Raw genomic sequence first — 21,720 nt, forward strand, 5'->3', positions numbered from 1 at the left:
AATAAAGCTATCACATTTCCAACCTTTCTTATAAATCTATAACCAATAATAACATTTGATTTATTATGTGATGAGACGCAAAGTACTTCAGTATAGTTTCTCAGTAAACAGTTTCATTGTAGTTAATTGTCTAGTGTATTGCTTCTTTTACTTTACATACAACTATTGCTGAATATTAATTGGGGATTTTAATTGCATTCATTAAACTAAAAGTTTTTCATTGGAATGAAGTTAATGAACTTGTCACGTGCTTGTAGGCAAGATATGATAGTGCTGTGGCACGTTTCTCTGCTACTTGTTACATTGCTAACAGGAGCTCAAGGTAAGAATTTATTAAAACATATCAAGTGTTATTTTAATTGTTTATGATTAAAAGCAATATCATGAGTTAATCTTCTCCTATTGTATTAACCTATTTTTAGAGTCTCAACTTTATATGTAAAATATATATTCAATTGATCGCAACATTAGTGTGATTATAAAACTTGGTAGTACTGACTCTTGTGGTAATCTTTTCCTGTAGCTTTGTGTTTAATATAAATTAATTATCATTAGTGCTTAATTAACTTCCGTCAGCGTAACAGTAATAAATTTAATAGGATAGTTTATTGCTGGTATAACTTAAACAGATTACTAGTAGTGTGTTTACAGATACACGATGGATGCGTATTATGTATTGAGCATATTAAGCATCGTGTGAACTTTGTTTACGCATTAATTTAAATGTTAAAAAATTTGATGCATCAAAGAAAAAACTAATTGCTAGATAAAGTATTAAAACCAATGATTGCTTCAAACTGGAAACTTTCCTTTGTCAGGTCTTCATTTGTTACATTAATTATATCAGTTCATGTTACCCTTACTTGCCAATACATTTAATATGTTTGTAGGAAAACAAGTGGAATTGTCTGTAGATTCCATAGGGTATCCTTCATTCTACAAAGATGAGTCGATAACTTTAACATGCACTGCTAGTAGAGATACAGATATTAGTGCTGTCTACCTGGTTAATGGTGCCAATCCATGGGACGATAGGAAAGCTTGCATATTTGATAAATTTGACAATGCCTGGTGGTCTTATAATACTCAGTTCATACCAGGATTTTCAACAATAGATCAAGCTTACTGCGTAGCTGCTGCAGCCGCTGCTCCTTCATTTATCCTCTCCGTAACAGGAACCGTATCAGATGACTTGCTGATTGGTAACTTTATATGTTTCGCTGACTTCACAACAGTTCGTTTCAAATCTACATCATTTTCTATCTCAACTATTAATGGTAAGTTATTTTGCTAGTTTATTAGTATCATTTAGCAAGACTAACAATCATGTGATATATTGCTATGAAGCTAATTTTTCAAAGATCGACATATGATTTAAAACATCAAACAGTAAAAGCTGTAAAATAATTTGTGTGCTTGTGCTTTGTTATGAATATTTCTTGCAAAAATAACATGGCTGAGAATAACATTACAACCGAGTGTGCATTGCAATAGTAACTCAATGTGGTATCACAATTTATACACTGGACTGTAAATAAATGTTTGTTAAAAAGTCAAAAAGTTTCTTCACATACTGATTTGTATTGCAGCTAACATGTGCAGGTTTTATAATCTAATTTGCAATCATCTTGAGCTCTTAGAAACTCATTTCAATTTGTTAAACTTCTATGCAATCTTGAATTTGATCAATATATTTAGATATTTTTCATATAATTTTATTGCATTGATTTTAGTCTGCTAAAGTTTGCGGCAAAAACTAGCTTTCTATGTACAATAGAAATTGAGTTATGAGCCTCCAATCATTGTAATTCCAGCTTTGCTAATGACCTTCTGGTTATGCTACAAATCTGGAAACTTGTAAACTAAATAAAAACAATCTAACAAATGTTAAAAATGGAATACAAAAAAACCTGACATATGCATGTACAAACAAATGTGACCTCTCATGTGAAAATCAACCAAAATGAGGAATTTTCAGATTTTTAGTTAGTAACACAGCCAGATGCAGAATTTTGTGGAGCATTTAAAGCATTTTGAATTTTTGAGTTAGCTTAAGTAGTTCATGAGATATTGCAAATTTTTGGAAGGCACGTCAGCCAAAACTCCCAAAATCTGAAATGGAGAAAATCGCGAATAAAGACGCGACGCACAGAAATAGGTTGTTTACGTTAGGTTCTCCTTGGATACGGCCATTTTTATTTCACTGACTGAGGTGAAACTTAGTCTATAGGGTAAGTAAGCATGCTGAAACAGCTGGTGTACATCATTTTAAGGCCAGGACAACAGAAGACTGGTAAACCCTGCTCTCAAATTGAAAAAAAATTGTCATTTTCACGCATCCGTACTTTACACTAACCGCACATTAGGAATAAGATGAGAAGCTCCTAGGTATATTACCACTAACTGATAGGCTTCAGGATTTAACATCACATCTGAAATCCATACTGAGGTTTATTTTGCCAAAACACTGAGTATAAAAAACACAAGGGGTATCAGACCCAAAACCACGATTACATTCCTACTCACATCTGACTCAGAAAAAGGCTAAAATTCATGCTATGGTCACGTTCTATGTCTTTTACCACGAGGCTTCAGGCAAACTAAACCGTCAGTGCCAAGACGGCGACATTCTCGAATGTTAGTATGCAAGTATTCTTGGCGGTCGTAGTCTAAACCTTCAGGTTTTATCACATTCAGCAGTCCATTGATACCTTCGAGTCTTACTTCATGGCAGGGAAGTCTAGATACGTCTGAACTTTTACTTTTCCTAAACAAAACAAAAACATGGCTGTGCATCAAAGTGACCCTGGTAGCATGGTTAGCAAACAGTACACACAACAATCTATTAGAATAACCTGTCATCGTACTGGGGTAAGCTTGGCTGATAGAAAACTTGTGAAAGCTCTTAATTCCTTTAATTTAGAATTAAATCCTTAAATTCCTTTAAATTAAAATTAAGCTCCTTTAATTTAGAGTTTCCTTTAATTCATAATTAATTTAGAAAAAAATCTAAAGAATGAGCTAATGAAGTGATTGGCAACGGATTCTGACTCTGAGACACTTTTACGAGTAATAGACTTAGTGGTCTAGTGATCGTGTGACCAATGATATACAGCCCCCCAAGGATAGCCGACGGCTATCATATGGGCGGGGTTTAATGATGGAGCTCTATTAGGATTGTGCTAGCCTGGGTTTCGGAGCAAACACAACTCTCGCGGGGCGGTCGCGTTGCCTTGTTAGGTTTTAGAAAACACGAATCGCTGTTATCGTTTCATTAGCTTTTTCAGCCAGTAGACCCCGCGCGTCACAATAGCAAACATTGAATTTCTGCAATGTAGGGGTAATACCTAACCAAAATAATGTATTTATTCAAAATAAAACATTTCAAATTACCTACTTTTAGTAATTTTAAAATTGGTAAAGGTCGTAGTATATGCCTAAAGTTAAATATAATTACTCGAACAACGGCATTTTTTTTCTAGTTTTTGATTAATATTTTGCCACCCCTAATATAAAATGACAAAGTCTTTCATCGGTTTCACATTGTTTTACCTTGCCAATAAGATGGGACAGCAGGCAAAGCTGTGCAATGTAGTTTTCATACTCAAAATCTAAATGCGAAACCGAATTTGAGCTATTTTACGATCGTGACTATTAATATCACGAATGCTTGTGAATGGCAACTGACTGATCATAACGGTGACAATATTGGGATACTATATTTATTTGACAACAAAATGAAGTCAACAGATAAGTAAAATAACCACTATAGTTCATAATATTCGTAAATTTACAAGGTGCTTTATTCAGCATATTTGTTTGTTCGGGTGCCGTATTCGGGTTAATCCTAACAGAGCTTCATCATTAAACCCCGCCCATATGAGCGCCGTCGGCTATCCTTGGGGGCTGTATATCATTGGTGTGACGAAGGGATTGGTTGCTCATGCCATAGGATTAATGCCAGCAGGCAAAAAAGTAAACACACAAGCATTGACCCATTGAATAAGTCATGTGGCAATTGTCAATCAATTATGAGTGAAAACATACCTAACTCAGGCCAGTGAGTACGACTGATCACTGAGTCATGTATTGCATGATGTAATTTTATGTGACTCAGGGAGGCATACACTGGGCCAGCAACTAGTAGGCTACTACACCTATACTATTACTACCAAAAATGAACAGGGTTGATCAGAAAAAATTCAATAAGACCCACCATGATATTTAAAGTTGCATCTAGGCTTTTTTCTGATCTTCTCCTTATGCTCGAAAGGTTTTGTGGTGTTTCCATCATCCACACAAGTAGAAATTCGGCCCATGATAATAAAATCTAACTTTGTCTTTGAAATTCCTTTATTATAAGTCAGCTGACTGAAAATCAGATTTATATCAAATTTTTTGATGCAGTCACACTTGCAACTGAAGCTAATAGGTTCATCAGGCACCATAGGATGAGTTGGTAAGCTGGCAGCAGGTGATCTGAGTCATTAACCGGAGTACTATACGAGTGAATAACAGTTAATCCTTCGGTAGGTTCAACATCGTCTTCTTCATCGTTAATAAATTCGAGCATCCGAGCTTGCAGGTAATCAGTAACATGAAAAGCTGTATCTCTAGACATTGTTTCTTCATATTCAGCATCAATATCATCGAGCAATGTGCCGATTTCTTCAGATTCATCAGATTAAAAAAAAAATTCGAAGTTTCAGAATCTTCACGAGTCGCCATTTTGATGACGTCACAATCGCATAGCAACGACTTTGATCGCAAAATTTCGGCATAAGGAGCCAATGAAATCACTTTTTGATTTCAGAAATGAATTCCTCACACTCTGATTGGTCTAGGGTAAAATAATAAACAAAGTAGCCATGTGCTCCCCAATAAACCTAATTCAAACTTCGAAGCTACATTACTAACGATAGTGAATGCCGAATTTTGGTCGATTTTCACGCGAGAGGTCACAAATGCTTATGATTACAGAATCTAAAATGAAACTGTTTGAATAAATTTACTTGCATTATTACCTGATGTGCTGCCGCTGTGTTTCAGTCTCACTCTCGCTTCCATCTACATCATCTTCTTTTGGTTTCTTATTTCATTTTCACTGTCTTCTAACATAAAACCGTTTCTGTTGCTGAAGCATTCGATATCAGCATCACATTTAAGTTTTAAGTAAAGCTCGTATTTATTTTGGTCATATAAAATAGTTTTGATGTAAAGTAGGAGAAACTGTTACAAGTACTTGCATGAATAGCTTTGTAATCGTAATACATATAGATCACGTTAATACATTGAGATGAGTAAAAGTGATAATGATATAATTAGATGAGAATTAGAAACTATAGTGATAACCTGTAAACTATTTAAAGGATGGTAACACGGTTTGTGGAATACCAAATCTTGAGCTCACAAACAGACAACTCCGAATTCTTGCCCCAACTTAGTAGATAATCAGGTCTGGAGAAAACATTGGCCTAGTATGTTCTAAGATCTGCCTAAACTTATGACTTTGATGCTTCAAAAAGAGAAAACTAAACTTATTACTTTAATGACTCTATATTGACTGTGCTATTATTGGTTTGCATCGGCAAGCTTTCCCTTTTTTGTCACTATCACTCGTTTTAAGGCCAATGATTATGATAATTATAAGGAGAGCGCATCTTTTCAATGCTCATTTGAATCACTTCATTTTGTCTATTTTTTAACACAGCGAGGTATTCAATGCAAAGAAAAGAAGGAAAATATTCACCTGTCTAAAATAAAGTTAAAGAAGAACTCTATGCTATCTACTCTGAAAATATTTACTGTGAATATTGTATTCGTCTTTCAGGTTCTTCTTTGCAAAGCTAGAATTAGAAGATATAATAACTGATAGCTATGAAAATGATTGTGTATATCTAAAATAAAAAAAAAAGTTTTTACCATAATTAAATTGTCTGCCTGTCCTTTTGTTCAAAGCCAGAATTAGAGATTAGAATATAAGATAACTATCAACTGGGCTCCAACTTGTGACATCAGCTTGATATTTCAGCAGACTAACATCTTCACTGATCAACTGCCTTTTATAATTGTTTAAACTTGCTGAGCAGCAATTATAACAAATATAATATATATAGTAACTAAAAGCAGGTAAAAAAGCATGTAAAAAGAGAGCTCTACGCTAAAAACTTAAAAGATAATTAGTGGAGTATGGAATACTAGAAAAAATATTGAAAAGAAAGTAAATTTTCAGTAAAGCGCTACATATCTGTTTCATGCTATGCAATCCTCTGTGGTTTGGCTAAAATGGAAAGCTGTACCGAAATGCTAGAAATGGACTTGATGTTTTAATCATGTGTTTTAGTGCTAAGTGTAACCGAGAAGATAACTCCTAGCATGCCTGCAATTAAAAGACAACTCATTTCTTTTATTCAATGTGCTCAAGAGTGCTTTGCATATTACGAAGTATTTTTCAAGTAAACATAGTTTGCATCTTTTTGTTTGTATATGGTTCTGCTTGAGCTAATATTTTTCCTGTTACGTTGTATGCTATGTTGCTGTCATGACTCATGACATACAAAATTTATATGTGCACAAACAAAGCCACCATCCACCTTCCATATTTAAAAATTTACCAGATTATATCAACAAATGATTAACCACACTCCCATCAAATGAACAACAATTTAAACGCACTGTGCAACCATACCAAGAAGCACTCCACAAGAGTGGATACAATAGCAAACTACATTATGACATCAACATGAAAAAAATCCAAAAAACGTAACAGACAGTAGAAAATCGTATGTTACAACTCCCCCTTCAGTGCCAATGTTGCAACCAATATCGGTGAAAAACTTTTTAACATAGTTACAGCATGCTTCCCAAATAAACGCCCACTCTACGCAATATTTAATAGACAACTCTTAAAACTGAGTTACTCAGTAATGCCAAACACGAAAGCAATCATTGATGCAAGCAATAAAAAGATCACAAAACATTTACACAACAAAGAGAAGACAACGAAAAAAGTTGTAACTGCAGACAAAAGAGCTATTGGCCTTTGGAAGGAAAATGCCGAGTTAAGAATGTGATATACCAAGCAACAGCGAATAACCATACAAACAAGCAGGTAGCAACCTACATAGGACTTTGCTCAACAGAATGTAAAACCAGATATAGCAATTGTTAGCAATAAAGCAATAAAACAATTGTTAGGTATATAGCAATTAAGCCTCATTTAACAACAAAAACAAACAGCACCACACAGAACTGAGCAAGAACATTTGGAAATTGAAAGACAGCAACTCAGCATACAGCATAACAGGGAAAATGTTAGTCAAAGCACAACCATGTACAAACAAAACAAAGCAATGCAAACTATGTTTACTAAAAAAATACTTTGTAATATGCAAACCACACTTGATCACGTTGAATAAAAAAATGAGTTGTCTTCTTAATTGCAGGCATGCTAGGAGTGATCTTTCTGGTTACACTTGGCACTATATCAGATGATTAAAACAACGATCCCATTTCAAGCATTTCGGTACAGCTTTTCATTTTAGCTGAACCGCACCTGAGGAGTGCATAGCATGAGACAGATTTGTAGTGAGTGCATTACTGAAAATTTACTTTCTTCTTGATATTTTTTTCTAGTATATGTAGGGTATATGTATACTAGCTGTGCTACCCGGCATTGCCCGGGTAACAAAAAAGTATTTGGATAGAAATTTGATTTGTATTTAACATATACAAAAACATTTGCCATTCCAACTTTCAAGCTGTTCACTTGAGTTATCAAAACCTTTGACCTACATATTCAATGTGCGCCAATGAGCTACCTAAACAAAATTTTAGTCATCTAGAAGTAATGGCTGAGAATAATATATCATAAAAACTTTTATTTTCCATCAACTCATTTGCTTAAAAGATCTCGTGTTTTGCCTATACAGCAACTTTACCAACTAAGAATATGTCTTTTAGCCTTCACACAATTTAAATCTCAAACTAACTTGTCAACAGATTATAACACTCGTCATTCCTTATTATCATTACCTCTTCCACCTTCCTCCGATACTGGTGGCCATAGAAGGGTTGCCTATCGTGCGTCATCAGCATGGAATTCCTTGGCAATTTGCCGGAGAAAAATTAGTAGTCATCATGGTTTTAGAGCTGCTCTAAATCAGTACTTGCTGGCCTCTCTGGGATAGATTTGTTCCGGTTTATATTGCTTAAACAACCATGTTTTTTTCGTTGACAATCGATATCATCTGTTAACTCGTGCTCTGCGCCTCGAATAGCCATGCTACCGCGCATATTGGCCCACAATGCACCTTAGTTTTCTATAATCTTATTATGTCATGATTAAATGTGAAATAACAAAAAATAAACAAACTACATGTACATGTCATGAGAGCAGTGTTTTGTGTATTTGAAATAAACTAAAAGAGAAAATAAAAACGACTGTAAAGGTTTTCAAACTTTGTCAAACAACTTTAACTTTTAAACTTCACATCATAAAGAAAGGATATTGTGCAAGAAGGATCTTTACTTTGGAGGCATTACACAATGTGTAACTTCTGAGAATTTATCACATTAATAAAAAGTAAGACAGTTTATAATGTAGTAGTATTTCGTAGTTGAAAATTTATAACAACGTCTGCCAAAATTGATTGGATAAAAAAATTATATTAATAATAAATAATGCAAACTAAATAATAATAACAGTGATAGGAAAATTAATAATGTTAAAACTTCAAACACGATACTCAAATTGTGTTTAAAAGATGCAAGTTGAAATAAAAATGGTAATGCAACTAACTTTAAAAACTTATAAATTATAAACTTCAAAAGTTATACAAAGTTTATAAATGTAATAATAAAATGCAAATATATCTATCTGCATCTATATATATATATATATATATATATATATATATATATATATATATATATATATCTCAAAGTATGTAAATATAGGAGAGTGAGGAATAACTGATAGGCCTTCTTGTAATCTTACACGATAAGACTTACAGTAAATATTACAGATAATCTAACAGATAATCTAACAGATAATCTTACAAATGTTTGTTGTAAAATGTGAAATTACATACGAATTACTAATTGGTTAGGTTTAGAAAGAAAGATGTAAAAGCTAATACACGAAATGAGCACTGATAGAAACATACAAACAAAGGTGCTTTTATTTGAACTAAAAGAAATAACAAAAGAAAAAAAAATTTTAAACGAACAAAATCTTTGTTCGTAGTTTATTATTGTGGAATGGCAGGTATCAAATCAGAATTTAAATAGGAACATATTGTAGCTGGGAAAAACCTTCGGAGCAGCTGGAATATATTAGTAGCAAACTAAATGTAGATGTAAAATAAATAGCAAGTATGTATAACAAATTATGAAATGTCGATGCAACGTATATATTTTGGTAATGTATATAATCAGTACAAAAACCGCCAAATTTTAAGTTCGAGATAAATTCTTAGCTTTAACGAAAAAAGACGGAAAAGCATTGCATTGCATATACATGTATTTAGGTCCCAAAACATTTCTATGTAAATGTCCACGCAAGAAAAATTGGCTTTGATCCCAGATATAGTAATTGAACCCTATGAAAAGTGATTCCTAACAAGGGCGTCGTAACACGTAGCGGCATCGGTAAAATAATCAGTGTGTGCTATTATTATAGCTATATCTATAGATAGACACACAAACTTTGAGAAATATATATAAATATATATATAAAATATATTAGGAGCTGAAAACTTTTAAAACTGTTTACTACTTAAAGTTTCATGGTTACTAATCATCAGGTAAAACTAAAATCTAAAAGATTTTAGTTTTACCTGATGAAAGGGCCAATACTCAGGCAATACAAGGTATTGACAGGTAATGTAGTTGCCTGTCACTTGCTACAGTATTAGCTAGGTACATTGCCAATGATTAATATGAGTAAGCTCGTATCCGTATTGCTAAACTTACTAATAAAAGCTGTGAGAGCAAGCTTTAGTGGCATTGCATAATAATGTAACGCCGAGTAGCATATGCTATTCTTATTTTAACTTAGAAAACCAATCGGGTCCAATGCATCTCATGTAGTTCAATTAGCGTGCTTTTTGCCTTGAGAAAGGGGAGTTCTAAGGTCCAATTTTCTGCAATGCTGATTATTCTTTCAAAGATTTTATTAGCTATTGGTAGACAGACCAAATCACAGACACTTGAGAATTATATATAGTTTACACGATTAGTTGCGTGTGATTGTTGCCAATTGCATGCAACTAATCGAAAGTCTTTTTGCAAGCAATTCAATTTGTACCCATTTTTCAAAACGGGAAAGCCAGATCGTTACCATCATGGCAGAAATAAATTCACCGTGGTCGCTCTAATGCAAAAAATGTCAGAAACTTGCCATCAAGAGAGTCATTAAACTATTTTGTACTTATCCTGTAAAAACTTTTGTTCTAAATAAGATGTATTTTACTGTAAAACCATATCTGCATTGATTCTCGGGTTATTGCATATCTTGAGAATCAATGCAAAATTAAGTGTGCTACTGCGCGAGTGAGCTGATGCGCGAGTGAACAAATGCATGAGTGCGTGGGTGCGCGGGTGTGCGAGTGCTTGAGTGCACAGATTTTTCGATGCCCAACTGCGTGGGTGTATGGGTGCGCGGGTGCATGACTGCACGGGTGTGCGGGTGCCCGAAGTGGCGAGTGGCTATATTCATTGATAAAAGATGGCTATAAAGCATTTTTGTATAGAAGATTATATAGCCCTACTTTGTTTGGGCTAGTAGCATTTATATTGCATATTAAAAACCTTAGATCTCACATTTACACTCATTTATATAGCTTAGGTGATTTACAAATTTTCAACTGATTCCCTGCTCGAAGAGAGTTGGATCACAAGCCTATATTTTGAGAGTCACTGTATCGCTAGCTATTATTTTAAGTGTTACCAGTCTGTCCAGAACAGGAAATCTTTTAAACTACTGTAGGGCTTTTTTACTAACCTTTTGCATAACAATACTAACATAACAGCAGCATTAGTCAACATCAGAAATATGTTTACCCTCCAAATATTATTTCAAAAATAATAGCATGTGTATTTCTGTGTTCTCTATCTGGTCATCTCATTCTCGGTCTGTTCACTGCGTGCAGAGCCAGTATTTATAAACATGTAGTTGTTAGCTCTTCCTATAGTCCCAATTAAGTTGTCTCTGCTGTAATGGGCCAGCAGCATTTAGATGAACCTTTTAATCCACACAGGTAGTTTTTTTACAGGTCTGAATGGCTACCGTTGCATTAGTTAAAATATTTTGCTCACCAGTTAAGGTATCCACGGTAGGCTTTCTCTTCCACAAACGCTAAAATATACATGCATCTATTGGATATATAAAAGAAATTTCATAAAATATCAGCACGGCTGCTTATTTACATGTAATTGTAATTTATATTCGCATGTTACTGATACATAAACACATTTACTTACTACAGTATCAATCTTAACAATAGTTTACCATTAACAAACATTTTCAACCATAATTAATACAATTATAAACACAATTTTAACCAAATTCATCAATAAGTGAAGATTTTCATGTCTTTAAACTATTGAATATTTTAGTGAAACCTGATAATCTTGTAATGAACAGTCCTGATATGATAGTTGAAGGAAAAGAGTTCACATTCAACTGTACATCAACTGGAGGGAGACCTGATTCTGTATATAACTATGGTTAGTAACGTAGAACACTGAGTAGAACTGTTAATAAACATGGAGGCAATAGATTAGCTGAGTTTCGTCAAGTAGCAAACAATTGCAGTTATCTATATATATATATATATATATATATATATATATATATATATATATATATATATATATATATACATATATATATATATATATCTATATATATATATATATATATATGTATATATATATACATATATATATATATGTATATATGTATATCTAGATCAATTTTAAAGTTTGTGTGCAGGTGATCTTGTTTGTTGGGCTATAGCTGTTAAAATATCGAAATGAAAACTTCCTATCGTGAAAGATTTGATCTTAGAATTTCCACTTCCTCAGACGATATGCTGAACCAATGAGCTACACAAGATTGATGAATTCATGAGGCGGTATATGTTGCTATGTGGTTGAAAATACGTCTACCACAATACGGTTTAATGTCATTTTATGCTTCCTCTCATTTCTCTTATTAATCAGTTTGGAAATATGTATACTAGCTTGCTCAAAATAGCTATTGGCCATGTGCCAGCTTAGTGGCGAGTGGCAGGAAACTACATTGCTTGTTAATTTTTCGTAAGCTGATTTTAATAGCCAAGCAACGCCGGGCATTCTGGTAGTAAAATATATCGCTTAAGTTGCTGATTTGTTTATTTATAGTTACTATTTTCAAAGATTCAGAACAAAACAATATTATTGTGGGTGTCTAAGTTATTTTCAGCTCCATTTACTAAAAATTTTAGTAAATGGAGCTGATAATGACCTAAATCGGTGCATTTTATTACATCATAATTTATAAAATGATAAACTAAGAACTTGAGCTTTGTTTGGTAGCATGCAATTTATTTGATAAATGATTATATTTAGGAAAAAATTAATACAAAATGCTACTAAAGTTTTGAGCGTAAGTATTCTCGCTAATACATTATGAAAATATTTATTGTATAAGTTGATGGTATAAACTAGATGGTGAGCTGAAAATACTTTGATGTAACCTTTCTAGCAAATTAACAATGTGCTTACTGACGCTTTTTTGTAACCCGATGTTACCTCATTCATGCATGAAAAAATGGCGCTAATTGTGACACTCTGGCATCAGATGCCACCCTATGTGATACGGTCATATGTCACACCGCCAGAGTACCACTAAGGTTTTGTGTGTGTGTGTGCGTGCGTGCGTGCGTGCGTGCGTGAGTGTGAGTGAGTGAGTGAGTGGGTGAGTGAGTGCGTGCGTGCATGTGTGTGTGTGTGTTTGTCTACTTTATACAGTAGTCTTTCCTTTTTCGATTCAGTCGCACGAAGCGAACTGAATTAATATGAGCACCGTACTTTCGGACTATTAGCCGCTACATTTTTCTGATGGTTTGAGCCATGCAGCTTATATAAGGGTGCACCTATTAGCTATTCTGTGTTTTTTTTTCACCGCTATGGCGCATTACCAGAATCTCTGGTTAGTGCGCCTCTATACATAACTTATTTATCATTTTCCATTTTCCATTTTCACACAAAAATGACGTAATAATTAAAACTCTATGAACTGTTTTAGCTCTATGACACGCGATGCTTTTTTGTCTTCGCCGTTTTGTGGCTAAATTGTTTTCAGCAAAATGATATCGACAGTAGACTCTCTCGATATTAGAATTTGGTGACTAAACTCTATTAACTCTATGAAACACCATGCCTTTTTTGCGTTTTTATGAACCTCTAATTCTGGCTTTTCTTAAGGTTCGATTGCTAAACTGCCGTAAAGGTTAATACTGTTTTTGCGGACAATTGTATTACCTCAATGATGATGATGAACTCTTTATTGATTAAAAATAAGACATAAACGAAAAACAGAAAAATGCCCTCTTTTGCAGGTCAAGACGAAAGGTTAATATTTGAGAGTGTATAAATACATTCTACACTGTAATTGTTCCTGTACAGATTTTTTCAGTGTTATAATGATAAAATATTATAACGATAATATAATAATACATGTATATACAGAATGATACTGAAAATAAAGATTGTATGAGGCTTAGTATTATCTCGAGTAGGAATAGCCTCTAAAGTCAAGATTTTCTCACCTTCGATCAGACAAAGACGCTACATATTTCATTTTTACACATTGTCGTACCAGTATCGTTATATTCAGAGTTTTGATGGATAGCTGTTGGTAGAACAGTAGCTTTTTTACACACACTTCTATGCAGAAATTGTTATTATTAATTCAACATATTCATAATTTATATTTGATTTTCTCAGTTCGTATTAATTGTATCATTCCCGAATCATCTCTTATTGTAATCGTGGCAAAACAGACTCAATTTAGCTATTACTTGCTAATTATTTCACTTTTACATCTAAACCCTTTTAAAGTCGTTTTATTTATTTTATTTTTTTCACTTGCACAAAACATTTTTCTCGTGATATGAAGTTTAAAAGTTGTTTGACAAAGTTTGAAAACCTTTACAGTTGTTTTTAGGTAGAATGGCAAATGTTGTTATATGTTAAATACAAATCATTTTTCTGTCCACAGACTTTTGTATTGCTCGTGCCGGGTTGTACAGCTGGGTGTATTAGCTTACACATCTTTCCTTCTAAGCCTACCATTTAGTAATTCGCAATTAATTTCACATTTTACAACAAACATTGGTAAGATTACTGTAAGATTTATTGTGTAAGATTACAAGTATCAGTTATTCCTCACTCTTATATTTACAAACATTTACGTACTTCGGGAAATATATATATATAGATATATAAATTTACATTATCTTATTAGATTTATTAACTTCTTATAACTTTTGAAGTTTATAATATGCGCTTTTAAAGTTTGTTTTATCATCCTTATTATTTAAGCTTGTATTATATAATTCATCAATAATATCATTGTATTCATCATTTTATCTATGTCTTTATTTAAAATATTGGAATCAAAAAATAAATTTGTTTCGTCCGTATATAAAATAGGTTTCAAACAATGAGTAGACAACACAAAATTATTAATTTGGATCAAAAATAAAGTTGGTCTTAAGTAGAATTTTGGGAAATGTCACAATTTATACTTGAAATGCTAGATTAAAAGTTTTCTATAAATGTTTCCTGTTTTCTATATTCTAAGCAGTTTTATATTTAGTGAATGAACAACAATGAAAAGCGCATCGACTTAAATTTGTGAATAAGTATCTTGTGATATACAGTGTCAAATGTATTACTAAAATCAGAAAACATATCTAGCACTGCTTTATCATGGCTCATTGACAAGCTATTTATCAGAACACCTATAAAGTTATAGACATTCTGATGCATCTGTTCATGGCACTCTGAGAGCTTTCACAGCTACATTTTTCTTCTATTTTTTCTTTTTTTTCAGAAGTGTTAAAAGGGAAGATAGTGGTTGAAAATAGTAATAGATACACACCTACTGAAGAGGATAGAGAAGGACTGATCCTAAGGTGTATGGATATAACTCATTCAGCTCTGGGAGATGTCTATCCTGATACCATCATCAAATCTGAAAATAAAAAACCTCAATGTAAGTTGAGATGGTTAATATCAATTTCACCACAACTTTTAATAAATCATTTTAGGGAAATTTCAATTAAACTGTCCTATTAAAAATGAATAGTTTGTGTTTGATGTCCTAGTATTGGGTTTAACTATCTAAACTTGCTATACTAAGTCAATGATCTTATAATTGTAGATATTGACTATAAAATATTACCCAATGTTCTGCACCAAGACCCCAAATCATCACTGACACTGTCATGCAATGCGATAGGAACTCCAACTCCTTCTTACACATGGACATGTAGTAAAGGATGCATAGACACTGCAACTTACCAACTGGTCATTCCTGCAAACTCACGAAAGAATGGTCAGCTAGAGAGAATCAGATGCACTGCTTCTATTGAATGTGAGTGTCTTATATTGCTACGAGTTAGGTAAATTTCAAACATGAATGATGGAAAGATTTTTATGCCACAAAAATATCAACTTGACGCTTGTTATATTAAACAAGTTCAGTGACAGCTTCAATATCAACAAACGTTTACGAAATGTCTTGTTACAAACATGATACACTGAACTTGTACTGCGAGGTCACCAAGATGGTGCATTCAGTCACTGGTTTGATTAATTGTCTGTAAAAACCTCTACTCTGATTACTTTCTAAAGTTATATATGCTTTAGCTCAATTAAAAACTTGTATAACGATTTAGTTAAAATTTAGTTCATTTATAAGTTAACAATGCAGTTTCAGAATATGTGAAACTTAAGTTGGAAAAACTAGTTTGATATAAGCTGTACCTTTAGATTTGTTTGTTATAAACATTCAGCTACTTACTAAGGCATTTAATAGCTTATTAACTTTTTTCATAGCTGAAACAGATGAAAACAATTTGGTATATTGAAATAATTTAATCCAATTTTCTTTTGTAGTCTTTGAGCCAATTACCAATATATATAATATCATATGGACAGATGCAGCTGGACCACCATCTACAACCCAAGCTTTATTGGTTACAGAACAGGAAGCTACACATGCTGTTTTATTAAGAAGTGTAGCTGGTGTTCTTGCCGTTGCACTTGTTGCACTTGTCTCACAGTCAGCTGTTTTTTGTTGGTGGAAAAGAAGAGCTGGTGAGTTTTGACTTACTGTTTATCAGTCGAATCAAAACATATTAAACTAGTTTGACAGTTTTATGTGCCATAAAACCATTATATTAAATTGTTAAGAGTCATTATGAAGCTATTTATCACTGACGCAGTCTGATAGGTCATACAAGTCATAACTGATGCTTGTTTTATTGTGATTGCTTATTTTCAGATGTAACTTGGAAAAGCTTAGAATCACAAAGAATCAGGTAAACATAATATATATAAATACATTGTAAACAATAAACATGTTCAGTCAATTTATATTAATACAGCTAGCATTGTCAATGTGCATACGGGTGTGCGCATTTATGTACATTTGTGTATGTGTGTGCGTGCGTGCATGTGTGGGTGTGTGTGTGTGCGCAGGTGCGTTTGTAGCTTTTTGATATATATAAATCTCATTTTTTTCTGTCTGTTGTTTGTTTGTCCAATTATAGCAAAAAGACTTTAGCAATAAAAACACTTCTCAGCAGGATTTGAACTCGCGACATTCAAATCACAAGTCTACTAACAAATGTCTATAACCACAAGGCTAAGCAGTTTTTATTGGCAGCTCCTATCATGTACTTTATATTCTTTTATTGCACACAATTAATTATCAATTAATACATTGCGCCTTCAGGTTAAGATGCCCGTGCTATAAAATTTTTTGCCTTTCTATATGAAAAGACAATATTTTGTCGCATTCGAAAAATGAGAAAATTCACGTTTACTTTTTCCACAGTACAATATCTACAAAAAGTTTCTCTCAAAATTAGAATTTAGCAGACGATGTCCTGATTATGGCAAAATAACAAAATTGCCGATTTACTTTTTGTTGACATCTCATCCACAAAACCTAAATGAGATATGCTGCTCGCTATCCCAGCTCAGCATTATTAGTTATAAGTTAAAGTAAAAACAAAACTGAATACCCATTCCAAAATTGAAGTTTAGTTTATTAAAATACATACAAAAATTGAGCTTTCAGTTTGTGTTTAGTAAGCCAAGTTCATTTTGGCTAAATTCAACTTTTATGTTATACGTTTGTGTGGAAGGTAAGAAATCCCCACGGTACGTACTGCATGTAGTACATTGCAATGTTACATTTTCTCACAGAGCTTTTAATCTCTCAATACACTAAAGCTGCTATAGGTAACTAAAATAGTTTCAAATTTTAACATGTTTTTGTAGTTAATTTTTGACATATGTAGTATGCATATGAAATTTTAATGATTTTATACCCGAGGATGTTTATAGTAATTAATGACTATGAGTTTTTATACTCATCTATACATCATTTTTGCCTTACTATGCCCACAATAAAATGAATGAAAATTATATAATTGCATACAAAATAACTTTCTAGTGTAACCGTAGCAAAGCAGACTTTATTTAACTATTGCTTGCTAATTATTTTACATTTACATTTAATCCCCCATACAGTATGTTTTATTTTGTCTCTTAATTTATTTGAACTGCACAAAACATTTTTCTCATGGTTTAAGGTTTGAATGTTGGAATATTGACTGTTGTTATATGTTAAATAGAAATAAATTTTTTGCGAAAAAAATTTTTATTACCCAGGCAATGCCAGGTATTTACCTAGTTAAATATAAATAAGGTGTTTATGTCTGCAGTAACATTGAATGTCTTTCTATTTTAGGAAAGCAAAAATAGAAGACACAGAAATTAACTTGAGAACTTTACCAGCCTCAGGTAATGAACACTGAACTAGCTATTCAGTTAACCAGTGTATGTTTATATAACATATTATTTTGTATAATCTTTAATATAATCTAGAGCTTTTTATCTTACCAGATACAGGAGATGACAACTACGAAGCACTGATTCCAGAGAGTCACAGAGACCATCCATATGATAGTTTGATGCATGAAACACCGTATGAAATTATAAAAAGGAACTAAAATGTTTTTGGTATAACAGCATGACCAGAAAGTTTGTTAGTTTTCTATTTCAGAAATCACAATACTTAACTTTTCTTGTTTTTAAAGACTCATTGTAATACTATTTCATAATCACACTGATGCTATTCAATTTTTTAGGTACTTCTCTAGTTTTACAAAATTTTTACAGAAAACGTAAATGTTATGAACATTGGTAATATCATTATTTTTACAATTTTTCACCATTTTATGCCTCCGGTATAAAAATATTTTGAACACAACTTTTTAAAATTAAACTCATGCTATCCTTTTTCAATATCATAGATATTATAGCCATAACCATTAATAATAAAAAATGACTTAGGATTGTTAACATGCCAGGTACTGCATTTCATCATATATTAGGAATTACAAGACTGTACAGCATAGCAACTGCATGTATTTAGTGTTTCTGCCTGTTTGAGCATTGCACCTGTGAGACCTGCCAGATAACTACCTGTATATTTTGGAAATTGAAGTTTCTGAAAGTAACTAGTTTTTAAAATTGATGATATTAATCCATTCGAGTGCCATCATAACATATATTTACCTGTTTAAGTTGGTTTGGACAACAATTTGCATTTTTGTGGCCTATGACTACGTGTTGAATTATATTGCACACACATTTTCTAATGTTTCTGAAACCCTCTCTTTAATGTATTTGGTTCTCTAATTCAAATAACTTGTAAAATATATTAAAATTATATTAACTATTCACATGCTGAAATAAAGGAATATCATCCAAGGTGGTCATTAGTAACTTAATGTATAAATTATCAATTATCAATTAATACAATGCTCCCTGAGGTCGTGATGCCCCTGTTATAAAGTTTATTTGCCTTTCTATATAAAAACAATGTTTTGTTGTCTTCACAAAACGATGAAAAATTGTTCTTTACTCTTTTCTGCCGTACAATATCTGCCAAACATCAATTTACAGTTTAAATCTAGCAACCGTGATTACAGCAAAATAACAAAGTTGCTAATATGCTATTCACTGATGTATCTCCTACAACACCTGAATTAGATAGGCTGCTCGCTATCTCAGTTCAACCTTATTAGTTATATGTAAGCTATAGTGAAAGCAAAACCGAAAACCCATAAAAATTGAAGTTTGGTTTAGTAAAATACATACTAAGACTGACCTTCAAATATGTGTTTAGAAGGACAAGCTCATTTTGGCTAAATTCTAAATTTATGTTTTATGTTTGTGTCAAAAGTAAGAATTCCCCACGGATGTACTACATGTAGTACATTGCAATGTTATCTTTTCTTGCAAAGAATAACTTTTAATTACACTGGAGCTGCTATAGGTAACTCTAGTTTCTAATGCTAACATATTTATGTTGCTAATATGTGATATACATGTATACGTACAGTATGTATAAAAAATGTTGATGATTTTTTACCCGGAGTCGTTTGCATTAAATATTTGCTATGGGTTTTGTAACTTTTTTATATAAAACTTTTACCCCATTATGCTAACACTGCAATACAATAAAATAATATAATTGCATACTAAATAATTTTTATTGTAACCGTAGCAAAGCAGACTTTATTTAACTATTGCTTGCTAATTATTTCACATTTACATTTAATCTCCTATACAAGATGTTTTATTTTGTCTCTTAATTTATTTGAACTGCTCAAAACCTTTTTCTCATGGTTCAAGGTTTGAAAGTCAGAATAGCAACTGTTGTTATATGTTAAATAGAAATAAATCTTTTGTGAAAAGAATTGTTTATTGCTTTAGAAATTAGCTGGTAATTCACCTAGTTACATGTAATTAAATTGTTAATGTCTGTAGTAACATATAATGTCTTTCTATTTTAGGAAAGCATTTATAGAAGACACAGAGATTAACTTGGGAACTTTACCAGCCTCAGGTAATGAACAGTGAAATAGCAATACAGTAATACTTCAACTTACGAGTGCTCTAACGTACGAGAAACTTGAGATACGAGCCAGCTTTTGAGCAAGTTTTAGCACTAACATACGAGCCATATTTGAGATACGAGCATGTGAGTCAGTTGCCAAGTATGCCGGAGGTGTTTTATGACAACAGCATCAATCTGTATTTTTCAACTGCACAGGTTATACCTTTGTACGTACCGTGTTTTTGGGCATGCTTTTCAGTGCAGAATTATGTAAATTAAAAGTACTGTGCGAAGACCGAAAGTTTGCCAGTAAAATGAAAAATAATGCAAAGAAAAAGCAAATGATAACAATTGATATTAAACGGAAAATTATTGAAAAATATGCAAAATGTGTATCAATGATTGAGCTAGCTCAGCAATATGACAGAAATACATCCACAATTATCAAACAGAAGGATTATATTCAGGACATTTAGCTCGCAAAAGTACTAACCGTAGTTTCTAAACGGCGCGGCGATCTTCACCACCGCTGATGGAGCGACCGCTCAAGCATTGGATATAAGATAAACAATTGGCCGGGGACAGCGTAACTGAAACCACGCTATTTAAAAAGGCCGTTGCTATCTATCAGAACTATAAAAATAGACATTCGGACAAGTTGGCTAGTGGTCGTGCATTAAACCTTTGTGACGACACCTGTGTTCGTCCTAATCGCCACCTGTTGAAAGGGCGACAAAGGCAAACGTCCTTAGATAGGTTCATCTTAAAACGGCCGGCTAGTCGTGAAAGCGAAACAAAGGAAAAATTAGCTAACTAGCGAAAAACTTCAAACTATGAACACCGAAGAAATTTTAATTACGTTAAGTTAAAAATGAAAGTTTGCTTTTAGATTTGCTTCTAAGTTTGTCTTTTAAGACTTTGATAAAATCCAAATTTATCAAAGTCAACTGTTGCAATGAAGGAAAACTTATATATCTCTCTCTGGCAAATGCTAGCGTTAGCTGCTATTGTATGTATTTAATTTTACATTTTAATTTAACACATTTCCTTGCATTATTTTTTATTTGTTGCTTTCTAAAAGCAAGTGGTAAGTTAGGACAATAACCAACATGTTCTTTCTGTTACAATATCTTGTTTTGAGTGTTTTATTTGCATTTTACAGAGTAAGGAAACCAATAAATATATATTTAATTGTTCTATATATAAATAAATTGCACCAACATGCGAGTAAATTGACATACGAGCTATGACTCGGAACACATTAAGCTCGTAAGTTGAAGTATGACTGTACCAGTTAATCACTGTATGTTTATATGAAAGGTTCTTTTGTAAAATCATTAAGATAATCTTGCGCTCTTTATTGTACCAGATACAAGTGATGACAACTATGAAGCACTGATTCCAGAGAGTCACAGAGACCATCCATATGCTTGTGTGATGCATGAAACACCTTATGCAAGTGTAAAAAAGAACTAGAATGTTCTTGGTGTAGCAGCACAACCAGAAAGTTTGTTAGCTTTCTACTG

General features: G+C 32.8%; 1 long non-coding RNA gene across 1 annotated transcript in view; it reads left to right on the forward strand.

The window, feature by feature from the left end:
- The first annotated feature begins 1,160 nt into the window (after positions 1 to 1,160).
- The window catches only part of LOC137397001 (uncharacterized), a 113,127-nt gene continuing 92,567 nt past the window's right edge, over positions 1,161 to 21,720 (forward strand). Inside the window, exons 1-2 of the long non-coding RNA XR_010978691.1 lie at positions 1,161 to 1,277; positions 11,620 to 11,730. This is a non-coding gene — a long non-coding RNA (uncharacterized lncRNA). The remainder of the gene's footprint in view (positions 1,278 to 11,619; positions 11,731 to 21,720) is intronic.

This window comes from Watersipora subatra, chromosome 5 (assembly GCF_963576615.1).
Source record: "Watersipora subatra chromosome 5, tzWatSuba1.1, whole genome shotgun sequence".
NCBI lineage: Eukaryota > Metazoa > Bryozoa > Gymnolaemata > Cheilostomatida > Watersiporidae > Watersipora > Watersipora subatra.